Here is an 18505-nt window from a genome sequence, read left to right as displayed (position 1 = left end):
AAGACATGACAGTGTATTCATATGAACCATAGCTTGTTCTGAAAGCCGTCTTGGGAATATCTTGCTCATGGATTCGAATCTGGTGATAACCCATACGGAGATCCAGCTTGGAGAATACTTGGGCACCTTTGAGTTGTTCGAACAGCTCGTTGATGTTGGGAAGTGGGTACTTGTTCTTGATAGTCTTCTTGTTCAATGGACGGTAGTCAACACAAAGTCGGTCCGTTCCATCCTTCTTCTTCACAAAGAGTACTCCACAACCCCACAGAGAGGAACTAGGTCGGATGAGACCCATTCGCTCTTGAATATCGAGTTGCTTCTTCAGCTCCTTCAACTCTTCAGGTCCGAGCTTGTAAGGACGCTTGCAAACTGGTTCCGTGCCAGGCTCAAGATCGATGAAGAATTCAACTGGCCGGTGCGGAGGCATTCCTAGAAGCTCTTCTGGAAAGACGTCTTGATATTCGCAAACGACTGGAATTTGCGAGATGGCATCCAGTTCACCCTTCTCATTGAGAGAAAACAGACGGATTGTATCGTCATTAGCGGCAAAGACAATTACATCCTCAGACGAATGAGTCAATTGAATCTACCTGGCAGCACAATCAAGCTGAGCCTTGTGCTTAGAAAGCCAATCCATTCCAAGAATAAGATCAATATCCGAGTTACCAAGGACCATTGGAGAAGCCAGAAACTTGAAATCACCCATCATGATAGAAACATCCGGGACTATTGAAGTAGCCCTCATAGACTTAGCCGGAGAAACCACTCCCATAGGTTTACCCAACATTTGCGAAACGAAGTCATGCTTGGAAACAAATGATCTTGACATGAAACAATGCGATGCACCAGTGTCAAAAAGAAGTTTTGCGGGAAAAGAGTTAACTGGAAAGTTACCCATGATGACATCTGACGAGTCCTCTGCGTGAGCTGCATTCAGCAAGTTGACCTTGGCATGCTTGGGGTTATGCTTGACCACAGCTGTACTTGCCGATCTCACAGGAGGAGGAGGAGGGAGACTCCTATGATTGAAGCATTTGTTGGCATAGTGACCCTTCTGTTGGCACTTGTTGCACGTGACCTCTGAAAGTGGACGGTGATATGAAGCACTCGATCTTGGAGCTTGAGACGAAGTCTTGTTATGAAAGCCAGGGTTGGGTGGGTGGGAAAATCCACTGCCACCTTTGCTCTTCTGATACGGCTGACGGAACAGAGGAGGAGGAAGCCAATACTTCTGCTGCTTGGCCACTTGAGTAGAGGAAGAAGGAGTAGCATCTCTGACTCGCTTCTTGGAAGCATCACACTTCAGTTGAGCAGCCTCTTGCTTCAATGCCATGTTGTAGAACTCATCGTACCTCAAGGGCTCAAAGATAAAAAGAGCTAGTTGAATTTCTTCTCTGAGACCACCCCTGAACTGGTATATCATGCTCCTCTCGTCAGGGACGTCCTGCTTAGCAAAGCGGGCGAGCTTCTGAAACAACTTGTTGTAGTCATAGACAGACATAGAGCCTTGCTTCAGGTTGCGGAATTCCTCACGCTTGCTTTCAACCACGCTCTGAGGAATATGATGAGCTTTGAAGTCTTGAAGGAACTCATCCCAGGTAATCACACAGCCTCCTCTGGAATCCTTGTACTGCTGGAACCATTCTGCAGCTTGGTCTTTGAGTTGGAAGGAAACGAACTTGACAAAGTCCTCAGGCCTGACGTTACTGCTATCGAAATGCTTGCATAAGTCCACGAGCCAATCGTCAGCATCAGTTGCCTCAACACAATTGCTGAAGGTCTTTGGACCGTTAGCAAGGAACTGGTTGAGTGTAGCAAAGTGATTCTGATTGTTGCCTTGGTTGCCTTGGTTCGTTTGGTTGCGCTCTTGAAGAATTTGCATGATCAACTGCGTGTTTGCATTGGTTGTAGCCATCACAACTTTCCATGCCTCTGAAGGAGGGGGAGGTGGTGGCGGATCAGGATTCGGAGTCGTGCGCGTTGGAGGAGCCATCCTGAAGAGGTTGACATCCATTAGCACATTGATAGAAAAATATTGAAGCTGAATCCAACGGAATGAAATTGCAACATATCGCCTTCACATCCGAACAAAATGAACGAATGCATTCCAATTGAAACGGTCACATATCCATAAATTGAGAAACCACTTAGAATTTAGGTAGAGGAATAAATCAACAAGGTACGGAATAAGAACGAATACTCAGTAAGAAATCCCAATCTCAAACCAAATATCCATGGAAGAAGAGCTAGAGCTACAAGAATTCCCACCTATGAAACTCCCGAACCTTTCCGGTTATGCAATCAGGTGTTGGGGATACAGGGGAAGCATAATATCTCACCCAAATCTAGCAAATCCTACATCCAGCTGTATCCATCCTTCAACACATAACCGAGAAAACTTCGGAAACCATCTACCTCAACCTTCGAAAAGCATTCGTTATACAAGTTATGGCAATACTCCCGAACTCCCGCCCCAGTACTGGGTGGCGTCGAGGTTATCTCACCAACAACTGCATAAAAGATATTTTCGATGTCGGCATACTAAACTCAGGTATTCCAGAACTGCAACGATAAAATTGTGACGAAAACACCTCAGAGCTCAACTCCCCGGGACACTGCCACAACCCCTAAATGACAGGAGGCACCAAGAACAATGTTCTCGTCACAAATCCATCGGAACGATTCCAAGATACCCGCGTGATCCTAAATTTTTTTTAGTAAAATTTGAAAAGAGAAGAGTCAAAACTCTACGCCAGGATGCCTTACCAGAGCGATGAAGGGACTGGGGAGTAAAAAGAATTCCTAAACTCTCCGATATATAATTCCTAATGACTCAAAACATTTTTTCTAGACTCAACAACGGCTGCTAAAAACGATCAATCAGTGGGGGCTCCTAAGGTCGGGGAAGGCTCTGTTTACCAACTTGTAACGCCCTCGATGCGGCTATATCTCCTACGTGTCGAAGCACGACTTAGAGGCATAACCGCATTGAAAGCAATGTCGCCAGTAAGGCAATCTTCACAACATCCCATGTAATATAGATAATAAAAGGGGAAGGTACATAGTTGGCTTACACTCGCCACGTCAAACAAAGTACATAATTAGCATTACATCAACCAATCACTCATGGCCCGACTACGGTGACAAAATACAAGATCAACCCAACATGCGACATGGTCCCGATCGCCCCAACTGGGCTCCACTACTGATCATCAGGGAAAGACACATAGTAACGGCGTGAGTCCTCGTCGAACTCCCACTTGAGCTCAAGCGCGTCATCTGGAACGGAGTCATCAGGCCCTGCATCTGGTTTGGAAGTAAACTGTGAGTCACACGGACTCAGCAATCTCGCACCCTCGCGATCAAGACTATTTAAGCTTATAGGTAAGGCAAGGTAATATGTGGAGCTGCAGCAAGCGACTAGCATATAAGGTGGCTAACCTGTTCGCAAAAGAGAGCGAGAAGAGAAGGCAAAGCACGAACGAATAACTAAAGAACATCCTGCGACAAGCATTACTCCAACACCGTGTTCACTTCCCGAACTCCACCGAGAAGAGACCATCACGGTAACTCACACAGTTGATTCATTTTAATTAAGTTAAGGTTCAAGTTATCTACAACCGGATATTAACAAATTCCCATCTGCCCATAACTGCGGGCACGGCTTTCCAAAGTTCAAAACCCTGCAGGGGAGTCCCAACTTAGCCCATGACAAGCTCTCATGGTCAACGAAGGATATACCTCCTCCCGAGACATTCCGATCAGACTCGGCATCGCGGTTCTACAAGACAACTCCGACAATGGTAAAACAAGTCCAGCAACACCACCCGCTGTGCCGGCAAATCCCGATAGGAGCTGCACATACCTCGTTCTCAGGGCACACCGGATAAGCTAAGCGTACGGGAGCCAACGTAACCCAAGTTGCCAAGGGACGGCCCCGCACGGTGCTCTAGGTTGGACCAACGCTCAGAGGAGCACTGGCCCGGGGGTTTAAAATAAAGATGACCCTTGAGTCCGCGAAACCCAAGGGAAAAGGCTAGGTGGCAAATGGTAAAACTAAGGTTGGGCATTGCTGGAGGAGTTTTATTCAAGGCGGACTGTCAAGGGGTTCCCATTATCACCCAACCACGTAAGGAACGCAAAATCCAGGAACATAACACCGATATGACGGAAGCTAGGGCGGCAAGAGTGGAACAAAACACTAGGCGAGAGGCCGAGCCTTCCACCCTTTACCAAGTTTATAGATGCATTAAGATAATAAGATAATATAATGATATCCCAACAAGTGAACAATGTTCCAACAAGGAATGGTCTCCAATCTTCACCTGCAACTAGCAACGCTATAAGAGGGGCTGAGCAAAGCGGTAACATAGCCAATCAATGGTTTGCTAGGACAGACAAGGTGGGTTAGAGGTTTGACATGGCAATTTGGGAGACATGATAAGCAAGTGGTAGGCATCGTAGCATAGGCATAGCAAAAGAGCGAGCATCTAGCAAAGCAAAGATAGAAGTGATTTCGAGGGTATGATCATCTTGCCTGCAAAGTTGTCAGAGTTGACTGGATCCTCGAAAGCAAACTCAACGGGCTCCTCGTTAGCGAACTTGTCTCCCGGCTCTACCCAAATAAGACAAACAAGCAAAAGGACACAATCAACCACGTGCAAAGCTCAAACACATGATGCAAACATGGTATGCTATGCGGGATGCGATATGTGATGCATATGCAAGATTTGACAAGGAATGAATGAACTTGGCCTCAACTTGGAAATCCAAGTGTGCCACTGGAAAAGTGAGGTGATCTCGGTTGAATTCGATATAAAGAACACCGGTATCGGAGACACGGTTTGGAAATGGCAAGCAAATCAAATATGGCACCGGTCTGCGATATACAACAAGTAGCCATCTAAATGCAACAAGACAAACATGCTACAGCACCCAAACATGGCAACAAAATACATGGCAGGGATCCACTCATGATGCTTAACAAAATACGAACACTGAGCTACGTCCAATTCATCCATTAACAGGTTCAAACAAGCATGGCAAAAGTGCAATTGGTAAAAAGATCTCAGACTTGGTGAAATTAACACTTGTCTGGAATTTCAGATCAGGTAGCACACTTTGGAGCATGAAAACTATAAGCTACAGGAACTTAACATGGCAAAGTAAGGTATGGCATGGAGCTACTCAAAGAACTTAGCAAAAGTCCCTTAGTGACCTTGAACCAAAAGGGATCGTAAAATACAATTGCAAGCATGTGAACATGGCAAAAACTTAAACAGATCACAGACTTAGTGAAAAACTGGCGCATGCAAAACAAATATCAAGTAGGCATGTTTACGAGCTCGATGCACTCACTAGAGAGCAAGTCATGACAATCTAAGCATACATCCATCAAAAATACACATTATACAAGCTAGACATGGCAAGAACAATAACATAGCATGCACGAATCAACTACAACATCCTCGGCAAAATTGCTAACAAGTAGACAATCTGCCCAGATTCACGAAATAGCAAAAGTAGAGCTCGATTGACTCAAGCTAGGGTGCTCCATAATTGCAAACAAAGACATGGATGGATATAGCACTACAAGATTAACAAATAATCCTTACTGATCGTCCTCAAAAGAGGCACGGATAACTAGGAAACAACATGAACATATGGCATATTGATAAAAACAGATCAAGGACTTAGTGGAATTGCTAAGTCCCTGAAATCAGCATTAACGAATGCACCACTTTGCAAGTTTGTTCTAGTCACCACACAAATCACAAAAATATATGGATGGCACATCTGGAAAGATGACAAAGCATATAACAAAACATATGTAGAGCTCAGGGGCATATCATGCACACATTAATCATGGAAAAAATAACAAATAGCTATCTGGAGCAGTAGATCTGACAATTAACTCAAATAGCACTCTTCCAACAGCATTTCGGGCACCAAGATGAACTCAAATGAAAATGATGCAATGAGATGAAATGATGTGCTCTCTGAGGCAAACATTTTGATATGCTATACGCCCAAAACGGATCTACGGATGAGGAGATATGGCATGATAAAAAAGCAAATTATTAGGGTTACGGGAGGAAAGTCAACCGAGGCAATTATCCCAGATCTAGATCCGGATCGGGGTATTGTTCATGCGCGCCTCCCGAGGATCGACGGCACCGGAGCTCGATTTGCCAGAGATGGAAGCGGGCGGCCGGAGGAGGCGCGGGCATGGAGGAGGCGGCGAGCTCGCTCCGGCGCGGGGGCGCGTCGGCGGCGGCGACCGGCGACGTGGCCGGCCTCGGGGAAGAGGAGGCAGGCGGCGGTGAGAGGCGATGGGCCTCGAGGGCCCGTCCTGGGCCTCCCGAGCCGGCGGCGGCGATGAAGTGGGGCGGCGGCGCGACCAACGGGCGGCTGACACGTGGCGGCGGCGGCGCGGGTCGGACAATGTCCGGCTCGGCGATTTTTGTCCGGCGGCGGCGGATGGAGTGGATCTAGGGTTTCAACCGGGATTTCGAATGGGGGAGATATTTATAGGCATAGAGGGAGCTAGGAGTGTCCAAATGAGGTGCGGTTTTCGGCCACGCGATCGTGATCGAACGCTCTAGATGATGGAGAGGGTTTTGGTTGGTTTTGGGCCAAATTGGAAGGGTCTTGGGCTGCAACACACACGAGGCCTTTTCGGTCCCTCGGTTAACCGTTGGAGCATCAAACGAAGTCCAAATGGTACGAAACTTGACAGGCGGTCTACCGGTAGTAAACCAAGGCCGCTTGGAAAGTCTCGGTCCAATCCGGAAATGTTTAACCCCCACACACGAAAGAAAGGTAGAAAAGACCACCGGAGGAGAACGGAGCGCCGGAATGCAAAACGGACAACGGAGAAAATGCTCGGATGCATGAGATGAACACGTATGCAAATGCAATGCACATGATGACATGATAAGAGATGCATGACAACGACAACAACACACGGAGACAAAAACCTGAACCTGAGGAAATAAAATAACTTAACGCCAAAACCGACAAGAGTTGGATTACATATTAGGTAAATCATATCCGGGGTGTTACAGTGCGTATAATCCATGGACTCAACATTAGTCATAAAGAACTCATATACTTATTGCAAAAATCTAGAAGTTATCAAAGTAAAGTATTACGCGCATGCTCCTAGGGGGATAGATTGGTAGGAAAAGACCATCGCTCGTCCCCGACCGCCACTCATAAGGAAGAGAATCAATAAATAAATCATGCTCCGACTTCATCACATAATGGTTCACCATACGTGCATGCTAGGGGAATCACAAACTTTAACACAAGTATTCTTTAAATTCACAACTACTCAACTAGCATGACTTTAATATTATCACCTCCATATCTCAAAACAATTATCATGCTTCAATATTTTCTTAGTATTCAACACACTCAAAAGAAAGTTTCACAAATCTTGAATACCAAGCATATTATTATTAAGCAAATTACCATGCTATTAAGAGACTCTCAAAATAATTTAAGTGAAGCATGAGAGATTAATAGTTTCTTTAAAACAAATCCACCACCGTGCTCTAAAAGATCTAAGTGAAGCACATAGAGCAAAATTATAACGCTCAAAATATATAAGTGAAGCACATAGAGCAAAACTACTTAGCTCAATAGATATAAGTGAAGTACATAGAGCAAAACTACTTAGCTCAATAGATATAAGTGAAGCACATAGAGTATTCTATCAAATTTTAATTCATGTATGACTCTCTCAAAAGGTGTGTACAACAAGGATGATTGTGGCATACTAAGACACAAAGACACAAATAATACAAGACGCTCCAAGCAAAACACATATCATGTTGGTGAATAAAAATATAGCTCCAAGTAAATTACCGATGGAAGTGGACGAAAGAGGGGATGCCTTCCGGGGCATCCCCAAGCTTTGACTTTTTGGTGTCCTTGGATTATATTGGGGGTTCCATGGGCATCCCCAAGCTTAGGCTCTTGCCACTCCTTGTTCCATGATCCATCAAAAGAATTCACCCAAAACTTGAAAACTTCACAACACAAAACTCAAAATAGAAAACTCGTGAGCTCCGTTAGCGAAAGAAAACAAAAGACCACTTCAAGGTACTGTAATGAACTCATTCTTTATTTATATTGGTGTTAAACCTACTGCATTCCAACTTCTCTATGGATTATAAACTATTTTACTAACCATAGATTCATCAAAATAAGCAAACAACGCACGAAAAACAGAATCTGTCAAAAACAGAACAGTCTGTAGTAATCTGTAGCTAGCACAAGATCTGGAACCCCAAAAATTCTAAAATAAATTTCTGGACGTGAGGAATTTATTTATTAATAATCTGCAAAAATAATTAACTAAATATCACTCTTCAAATAAAAATGACAGCATTTCTCGTGAGCGCTAAAGTTTCTGTTTTTTACAGCAAGTTCAACAAGACTTTCCCCAAGTCTTCCCAACGGTTCTACTTGGAACAAACACTAATTAAACACAAAAAAATAACCAGAACAGAGGCTAAATAATTTATTTATTACTAAACAGGAGCAAAAAGTAAGGAATAAAAATAAAATTGGGTTGCCTCCCAACAAGCGCTATCGTTTAACGCCCCTAGCTAGGCATAAAAGCGAGGATAGATCTAAGTATTGCCATCTTTGGTAGGCAATCCATAAGTGGCTCTCATGATAGTTTCACATAAATCAATGAAGCTATTCAGATGAGTAGCGGCATCTTCACTAGGAAGGCCGGCGAATTGATCTTTCATAACAAGATTCAACAAAGCAGTATTAATTTCACAAGATTCAGCATCGGTAAGAGGAGCAATCGGAGTGCTAAGGAAATCATTATTATTGGTATTGGTGAAGTCACACAATTTGGTATTATCTTGGGCCATCGCGACAAACAAGCAATCTAACACACGAGCAAACAAAAAGCAAACGGGCAAAAGAGGCAAACAGAGAGGGAGGATAGAGAGAGAGAGGGCGAATAAAACGGCAAGGGTGAATTGGGGGGAGAGGAAAACGAGAGGCAAATGGAAAATAATGTAATGCGAGAGATAGGGATTGTGATGGGTACTTGGTATGTTGACTTTTTGCGTAGACTCCCCGGCAACGGCGCCAGAAATCCTTCTTGTTACGTCTTGAGCTTGCGTTGGTTTTCCCCGAACAGGAAGGGATGATGCAGCAGAGTAGCGTAAGTATTTCCCTCAGTTTTTGAGAACCAAGGTATCGATCCAGTAGGAGGCCACGCTCAAGTCCCTCGTACCTACGCAAAACAATAGCTACTCGCAACCAACGCAATTAGGGGTTGTCAATCCCTTCACGGTCACTTACGAGAGTGAGATCTGATAGATATAATATTTTTGGTATTTTTGGTATAAAGATGCAAAGTAAAAAGTAAAGGCAAAGTAAAAAGCAAAACAAGATTAAAGTGATGGAGATTGATATGATGAGAATAGACCCGGGGGCCATAGGTTTCACTAGTGGCTTCTCTCAAGAGCATAAGTATTCTACGGTGGGTGAACAAATTACTGTTGAGCAATTGACAGAATTGAGCATAGTTATGAGTATATCTAGGCATGATCATGTATATAGGCATCACATCCGTGACAAGTAGATCGAAACGATTCTGCATCTACTACTACTACTCCACTCATCGACCGCTATCCAGCATGCATCTAGAGTATTAAGTTAAAAACAGAGTAACGCCTCAAGCAAGATGACATGATGTAGAGAGATAAATTCATGCAATATGAAATAAACCCCATCTTGTTATCCTCGATGGCAATGATGCAATACGTGCCTTGCTGCCCCTTCTGTCACTGGGTAAGGACACCGCAAGATCGAACCCAAAGCTAAGCACTTCTCCCATGGCAAGAACTACCAATCTAGTTGGCCAAACCAAACGGATAATTCGAAGAGACTTGCTAAGATAACCAATCATACATAAAAGAATTCAGAGAAGATTCAAATATTATTCATATATAGACTTGATCATAAACCCACAATTCATCGGTCTCAACAAACACACCACAAAAAGAAGACTACAACGAATAGAGCTCCACAAGAGAGGGGGAGAACTTTGTATTGAGATTCAAAGAGAGAGAAGAAGCCATCTAGCTACTAACTATGGACCCGAAGGTCTGAGGTAAACTACTCACACTTCATCGGAGAGGCTATGATGATGTAGAAGCCCTCCGTGATGACGGCCCTCTTCTGGCGGAGCTTCAGAACAGGCCCCAAGATGGGATCTCGTGGATACAGAAAGTTGCGTTAGTGGAATTAGGTTTTTGGCTCCTGTTCTGATCGTTTGGGGGTACGTGTGTATATATAGGAGGAAGAAGTACGCCAGAGGAGCAACGAGGGTCCCACGAGGCAGGGGGGCGCCCCCCACCCTCGTGACCGCCTCTTTTGTTCCTTGGAGGAGGGTCCAAGTCTCCTGGATCACGTTCGGTGAGAAAATCACGTTCCCGAATATTTTATTCCGTTTGGACTCCGTTTGATATTCCGTTTCTTTGAAACACTGAAATAGGTAAAAAACAACAATTCTAGGCTGGGCCTCCGGTTAATAGGTTAGTCCCAAAAATAATATAAAAGTGGAAAATAAAGCCCAATATATTCCAAAATAGTAGATAATATAGCACGGAGCAATCAAAAATTATAGATACATTGGAGACGTATCAGTGGAGAAGGAGGTTGTTGACATTCGTCTTGGTGCACTTCCTCGTTTTCTTCATCTTGGTGTGTCCCACTCGTGGATGCTTCCGTATCAACTCTTGGTTCACCTTGTCGTGAGGTTGAAGCTTCCACTTGGACGGACGAGGGACTCTCCTTCACTTCCGTTGGACGAATCTTGCCAATAGACAAGTCTTGGATTGCTTCCGAGGGATCTTTGTCTCCTACATCAATTGGCAATTGCTCTACTTGCGAGCCATTAGATTCATCAAACTTCACACCTACCATTTCTTCAACCTTTCGGGTGAAATTGTTGTAGACACGGTATGTGTGAGAGTTTGAGCCATAACCAAGTAGGAAACCTTTACGAGACTTAGGGGCAAATTTAGAACGACGATGCTTATCAAGAATGTAGCACTTTGAGCCGAATACTCGAAAGTATCCAACTTGGGGTTTGTTTCCGGTGAGGAGCTCATATGCCGTCTTGCCGAGTAGCTTGTGAAGATACAAGCGATTTGTTGCATGACAAGCTGTCTCAACCGCTTCCGCCCAAAAGTGTTTTGGCGTCTTGTACTCATCAAACATCGTTCTTGCCATCTCGATAAGAGTCCGGTTCTTCCTCTCAACGGCTCCATTTTGTTGAGGTGTGCACGTAGCCGAGAACTCATGTGCAATCCCTTCTTCGTCAAGAAAGGTGTCCACATTTGCGTTCTTGAACTCTGTTCTGTTGTCGCTCCAAACCTTCTTGATCTTCACGTCAAATTGATTTTGGGCCTTCCTAGCATAGTTTTTGAAGATCTTTTGGACCTGTGATTTGTCATCAAGAAAGAACACCCACGTAAATCTTGAGAAATCATCAACTATGACTAGACCAAATGAGTTACCACCGAGACTCTTGTAGGAATTTGGACCAAAGAGATCCATGTGAAGTAGCTCGAGTGGTCTTCTTGTGGTCATGATGTTCTTAGTGCGATGACTTCCTCCAACTTGTTTCCCTGCTTGACAAGCACTACAAAGTCTATCCTTGTCAAATATGACATCGTTAACGCCAAGGATATGATTTCCTTTAATGAGTTTGTCAAGGTTTCGCATGCCCACATGGCCTAGCCTTCTATGCCACAACCAGCCTTTAGAAGATTTAGCAATTAAGCAAGTTCTAGGTTGAGCCTTTTTAGTGAAATCAACAATGTAAAGATATCCTCTACGTATACTGGTAAAGACCATTTTATGATTATCTCTACAAAATACTTGGCAGTCTACTTCAGTAAATAGGACATTGAAACTGAAATCAGCAAGTCTAGATACTGAAAGTAAGTTGTAGCCAATAGATTCAATGAGCATGACATTTTGTATGGAGCTATCATGTGAGATGGCCACCTTACCAAGGCCAACCACCTTACCCTTTGAATTATCACCAAAGTGACATACTTTCGAGGGCCATCATTTCCAGCAAGCTCACGGAACATGTCTTTATCTCCGGTCATATGATCAGTACATCCACTATCAAGGACCCATTCCTTTCCTCCAGCCATGTAGCCATGAAGATTTTCCATAAGACCAAAGTGTCTCATCGCATCATCGAGATCATAGTCACTATCATCATCCTCATCATAGTATCCATGTTCAACATCATTTTGTGATTGATCAATTCCTAGAGAGGGTAATTCATTAGACAAATGATCATCACAATGGTCACCTATATGAATTCTAATAGCTTCGAATATGATATCGCTAATGATCCCAACATTTCCTAAGGCACGCATGAGATTGGTAAGCTCAAATAGACAATCACGAAAGCTAGGATCACTAGAATTCATCTTACTCAAAGCAATAGACTTATGGAGAATTTCTTCTAATTTTTTCAAGGAATAATCTGGAAATCGTTCCTCAAGAAATTTCCATATAGTATAGGCACAATCAAGAGTAGGCAAACTAGCAATCAAATTTTTGGGCAATCCTCTTATGATAAGATTGATGGTTCTAAGATTGCGAATCATGTCAAGATCCTCTTCGGGTGTGGGATGCAAGGGATCAACATGAGGTGCACAAGGGCTAGCAATGTACTTGTTCAAGTGATATTCATTGAAAATCTCAAGCATTTCATTTTCCTCTCATGAAAATATTCTCCATCCAGAATAGGCACTCTATGTCTAAGACTCCCCAAAGTAGACACATCCATCTTCCTCCAAAGGTGTTTAAACCAAGGCAATGGAGACCAACGCTCTGATACCAATTGAAAGGACCGAGAAGAGGTGTCTAGAAAGGGGGGGGGGGTGATTAGACACTAAGTACCAAAAGTTGCAGTTTTTAATTTCTTTAAGTTGAAGTGGAGTTTGGCACAAGTTTAACAAACACAATACATATCAAGCAAGCATGCAAAGAGTATACGAGCAGCGAAAAGCAAAGCATGCAACTTGCAAGAATGTAAGGGGAAGGGTTTGGAGAATTCAAACGCAATTGGAGACACAGATGTTTTTGTCATGGTTCCGATAGGTGGCGCTATCATACATCCACGTTGATCGAGACTTCAACCCACGATGGGTACTGGTTGCGCGAGTCCACGAGGGCTCCACCCACGAAGGGTCCACGAAGAAGCAACCTTGTCTATCCCATCATGGCCATCGCCCACGAAGGACTTGCCTCACTAGCGGTAGATCTTCACGAAGTAGGCGATCTCCTTCCCCTTACAAACTCCTTGGTTCAACTCCACAATGTTGTCGGAGGCTCCCAAGTGACACCTAGCCAACCTAGGAGACACCACTCTCCAAGAAGTAATAAATGGTGTGTTGATGATGAACTCCTTGCTCTTGTGCTTCAAATGATAGTCTCCCCAACACTCAACTCTCTCTCACAGGATTTGGATTTGGTGGAAAGAAGATTTGAGTGGAAAGCAACTTGGGGAAGGCTAGAGATCAAGATTTATATGGTGGGAATGGAATATCTTGGCCTCAACACATGAGTAGGTGGTTCTCTCTCAGAAAATGTGTATTGGAAGTGTAGGTATGTTCTGATGGCTCTCTCCACGAATGAAGAGTGGGTGGAGGGGTATATATAGCCTCCACACAAAACTAACCGTTATACATAATTTACCAATCTCGGTGAGACCGAATTGAGAAACTCGGCCGGACCGATTTAGCAAACCTAGTGACCGTTAGGATTTTCGGTGGGACTGAGATGCAACTCGGTAGGACCGATATGGTTAGGGTTAGGGCATAACGTAATCTCGGTGAGACCGATTACAAAAACTCGATGGAACCGATTTTGGTAATAAGATAACGAGAGAGTTGGTCAGGCAAACTTGGTGAGACCGATTACACAAACTCGGTGGGACTGATTTTGGTAATAAGCTAACCAGAAAGTTTGCATTGTAATCTCGGTAGTACCGATTGCTCAATCTCGGTGGGACCGATTTTGGTAATGGACATACACACAAAGATTACTATCCCATCTCGGTGAGATCGAGATCCCTATCGGTGAAACCGATTTGCCTAGGGTTTGTGGCAGTGGCTATGACATCTGAACTCGGTGGCGCCGGATAGAAAGAATCGGTGGGGCCGAGTTTGACTTTTGGTTTAGGTCATATGTGGATGTGGGAAGGTAGTTGAGGGTTTCGGAGCATATCACTAAGCACTTTGAAGCAAGAACCTCATCAAGCAACACCTCATCCCTCCTTGATAGTATTGGCTTTTCCTATAGAGTCAATGTGATCTTGGATCACTAAAATAGAAAATGTAGAGTCTTGATCTTGAAGCTTGAGCTAATCCTCTGTCCTTAGCATCTTGAAGGGGTTCCACATCCTTTAGTTCATGCCACTTAATTTGTTGAACTTGTCTGAAACATACTAGGTAAAAGTATTAGTCCAACAAGAGATATGTTGTCATTAATTATCAAAATCACCCAGGGAGCACTTGTGCTTTCAGGTTTGAATTGACTATGACAATAAGGTTGTTATCTATGATGATTATTATGATGACATGTATGCCATAAAGAGTAATAAATCTTTTATGCTTGTGCATCATGAAAAGAGTGTTGTATGTGATATCTATATTGTTGAATCTATTCATGATGCCTGAAAGTGCTAGTGATCGACTAGAGGGGGGGGGATGAATAGGCGATTTTTATGAAAGTCTTCAAAACATGGAAGTTTCAAAGACAAATGATAGAAATAAACCTATTACCATGCAGCGGAAGGTAGACTACACTAAGTTCAATGAAATGAAAGCACAAAGACTAATAGCAGCTAGGCAGTATAGATCAGGATGGAAGATAGTATGAAGCCAATCAGAACAATCAGTCACACAGTGAAGACAAATAAATATTGCAAACATGCAATGACTTCACAAGGACCAATATGCAAATCAAGAGATGGGAAGGATAGAACCAGTGGCTCGTTGAAGACAATGATTTGTTGGACCAGTTCCAGTTGCTGTGACAACTGTACGTCTGGTTAGGGAGGCTGAGATTCAACTCAGAAGACCGCGTCTTCACCTTATTCCCCTTGAGCTAAGGACACCCAGTCCTCGCCCAATCACTCTGGTAAGTCTTCAAGGTAGACTTCCAAACCTTCACAGACTTCGTTCACCGGCGATCCACAATGACTCTTGGATGCTCAGAACGCGACGCCTAACCGGCTGGAGGATTCACAATCCTCAAGTGTAATAAGTCTTCAGATCACACAGATAGGAAGACTTCAGTGATGCCTAACACTCTTTGGCTCTGGGTGTTTAGGGCTTTGCCCTCGCAAGGAATTCTCTCTCAAAGGCTTCGAGGTGGGTTGCTCTCAAACGACAAAAGTCGTATACTAACTCTGAGCAGCCAACCCTTTATGGTTGTAGGGGGTAGGCTATTTATAGCCACTAGGCAACCCGACCTGATTTGTCCGAAATGACCCTGGGTCACTAAGGAACTGACACGTGTTCCAACGGTCAGATTTCAAACACACACGGCAACTTTACTTGGGCTACAAGCAAAGTTGTCTTATCCAGCTCTGGATAAGATTTGCTCTCATTGTCTTCGCTCAAAGACATAGGATTTTGGTTAAGCATCACTTCAGTCATTCTGACTGGTTCACTTGGACCCCACTTAACAGTACGGTGGTTCCTATGACTCAACAAAGAAGAAAATGAAACACGAAACAACTAAGTCCTCGCGCTCCATAGTCTTCATGCGATGTATTCTCTTGTCATAGTCTTCAATATGAATGTCTTCACATACCACCTTTGACTTCAATGTCTTCATACATTTTTAGGGGTCATCTCTGGTAGAAAAACCGAATCAATGAGGGACTTCTACCTGTGTTATCCTGCAATTCTCACAAACACATTAGTCCCTCAACCAGGTTTGTCATCAATACTCCAAAACCAACTAGGGGTGGCACTAGATGCACTTACAATCTCCCCCTTTTTGGTGATTGATGACAAACTGGTTGAAGTTTTCAATGGGGAATAAAATATGTGAAATTGTAAAGGATAGGGTATTGTCTTCATAAGTGGCAAAGGCTCCCCCTGAAGATGTGCATATAAGTAATTTGCTTTCGGAATGCAAATGCACATGGCAGGTTGTACTTGTGGAGATCCTCTTCAACTTATGATGACAATTCATCATGCATGATTTGATATAACGAAGATAATGACATGCATAATGAAAAATGGACGTCTGCAAAATGACCTAAGTGCGGAAGTTATCATCGCACATGCGGAATTTATCATCGCATCATAGAATAGCAAATAAGTAGCAGACGACCATCGAGTTTAAGTGTTACAACTCAAAGAACCAAATGTATCAAAAAGTGAGAGTTGTAAGCACTTGGCAAAAAGTAGCAAAAAGTAAAGCAACCACCCATATGGACCCGTTTGAAGACTATCAACTCATATGCTTCTCCACCTTTTGTCAGTAAGGACCAAAAAGGTTTGAAGACATAGAGCACCTACTCGTTCTCATGAGGAGCAGGCGAAACAGCTGTCACACCCTAGCTAGTTCAAGCATTAGAGTGTGCATCATGCTTAAATTCCTTTTAAATTTGAAATGGGGATGACAGAACCCCCAGCACCCCCCTGGAACAACTAGGGTTTACTAAAAACTTTTTCAATGAACCTGAAATGCCCTTCTAAAAAGCCCACCCTTTTTGTTTTGGGTTAAAACCTTTGACAAAAATGGTGCACATTTTTCTAGGACATCTAAGGTCATTGGACTAATCCTTATGGTATTTGCATTTGGGCATTTAAATGCTATAAAATATTTTAAATGCTCAAATAGTCATAAACTAAAATGTTTGCTGTTGGATATATTCTAAGCAGTGGCCATGATTAATTTTATGATTTGTGGTAATGCCCTGGCATTTTGAATAAAGCCCTGAAGTTACAGAAATAATAAATAAATAAATAAATAAACAGAAAAGGAGAGAAAGAACAGGGACTTACCTGGCGCAGCCCACCAGCCCACCCGGCTCGGCCCAGTCCACTGGCTCATGCCAGTCGTCCTCCTCCTCTCACCAGGAGGACGAGGAGCGCGTGGCCGGCGCCCGCGGCCACACGCCGGCCACCTCCTGCTTCCGCCGATGCCCTGGAGGCGTCTACGAGTGCCACACCGACCCCCACGTCTTCCTCTCTTTCTCCCCACTCTCCCTGTGGCCTCTCCCCCTCTTTGGCTCTCTCCCCATCTCCCTGCCGAGCGCAGCCGTCGCTACCGACAAGCTCCACCGCAGCCACCGCAGCCACTGCCGTCCATTCGTTGCCTTGTCATGCCAGGAAGCTCCGCCGTTGTCGACTACATCGAGTAGGCCGAGCCCCGAGCGCTCGCTCGCCCCGGAGATGCTGCACCGAGCTCGTCCTCAACTCCAGCCACCGGAGATCCCCTTCACCGTCCCCGCCGCATCAGCTCATCCCCGACCTCGCCGACTGCCTCGACGAGACCCCCGTGAGCTCAACCACCTCCCCACCCTCTCCGTTCTCTCTCTCGAGCCCCGTAGCGACCGCACGTAGCTCACCCGCATGCACCGCCGCGGAGCTCGTTGCCGACGAGGCTCTGGCCACCCAATGGCCGCGCCACCCTATCCACTAGTCCTACCGCACCTCCAGGAGCTCAACGCACCAAACCACGTGCCTCTCTGTGCCCCCTAGCGACTAGTTCAACCTTACTCAAGCTCCGGCCGCCGCCAAACTCGTCGCTGACGACATTTCCGGCCACCCCAGCTTTGGCTACTGCCACCACTCGACGCGGCTCACTCCCCGCAACACGTAGATGGTCTTCGCCGTCCTTTTGGTCGCCGGAGTGCAAAACACGAGCCCTCCGCCGTGTCTGGCCTCGCCGGCGGCTAGACGCCGGCGAGTTTGACTCTGTTTGACCCCGTGTCGGCCCAGATTAATCCCTGAGTCTATGACAGGTGGGGCCAGCCTGCTAATTAGTTTAGGATTAGTTTTAACTAATTTTAATTAGTTTAGTCACTAACATGTGGGCCCATGCCCCACTGACAGTTAATTAGTGTTAATTTAATTCTCTTAATTAGCTGAGTCACTGACAGACAGGGCCCACCAGTCAGGTTTGACCTAGCCGACCCAGTTGACCCGCTGACGTCACACTTATGTCATGCTGACGCATTAATTCAATTACTGGAATTATTCTTATATAGGAAATTCCATAAAATAGCCAAAACTTCTAAAAATCATAGAAAATCAACCATAGCTCCAAATGCAAAGATTTATATATGAAAAATGATCAGAAAAATTCAATCTATCCATCTGTAATGGTTTCATGCATGACAAAACAAGTTAACCTTGCTGTTTAAGAAGAATAAGATAATGCACTAGTAAGGCTATGTTTAATGAGCTAA

This window comes from Triticum dicoccoides, chromosome 1A, assembly GCF_002162155.2.
Source record: "Triticum dicoccoides isolate Atlit2015 ecotype Zavitan chromosome 1A, WEW_v2.0, whole genome shotgun sequence".
NCBI lineage: Eukaryota > Viridiplantae > Streptophyta > Magnoliopsida > Poales > Poaceae > Triticum > Triticum dicoccoides.
Note: the sequence above shows the minus strand (reverse complement) of the source record.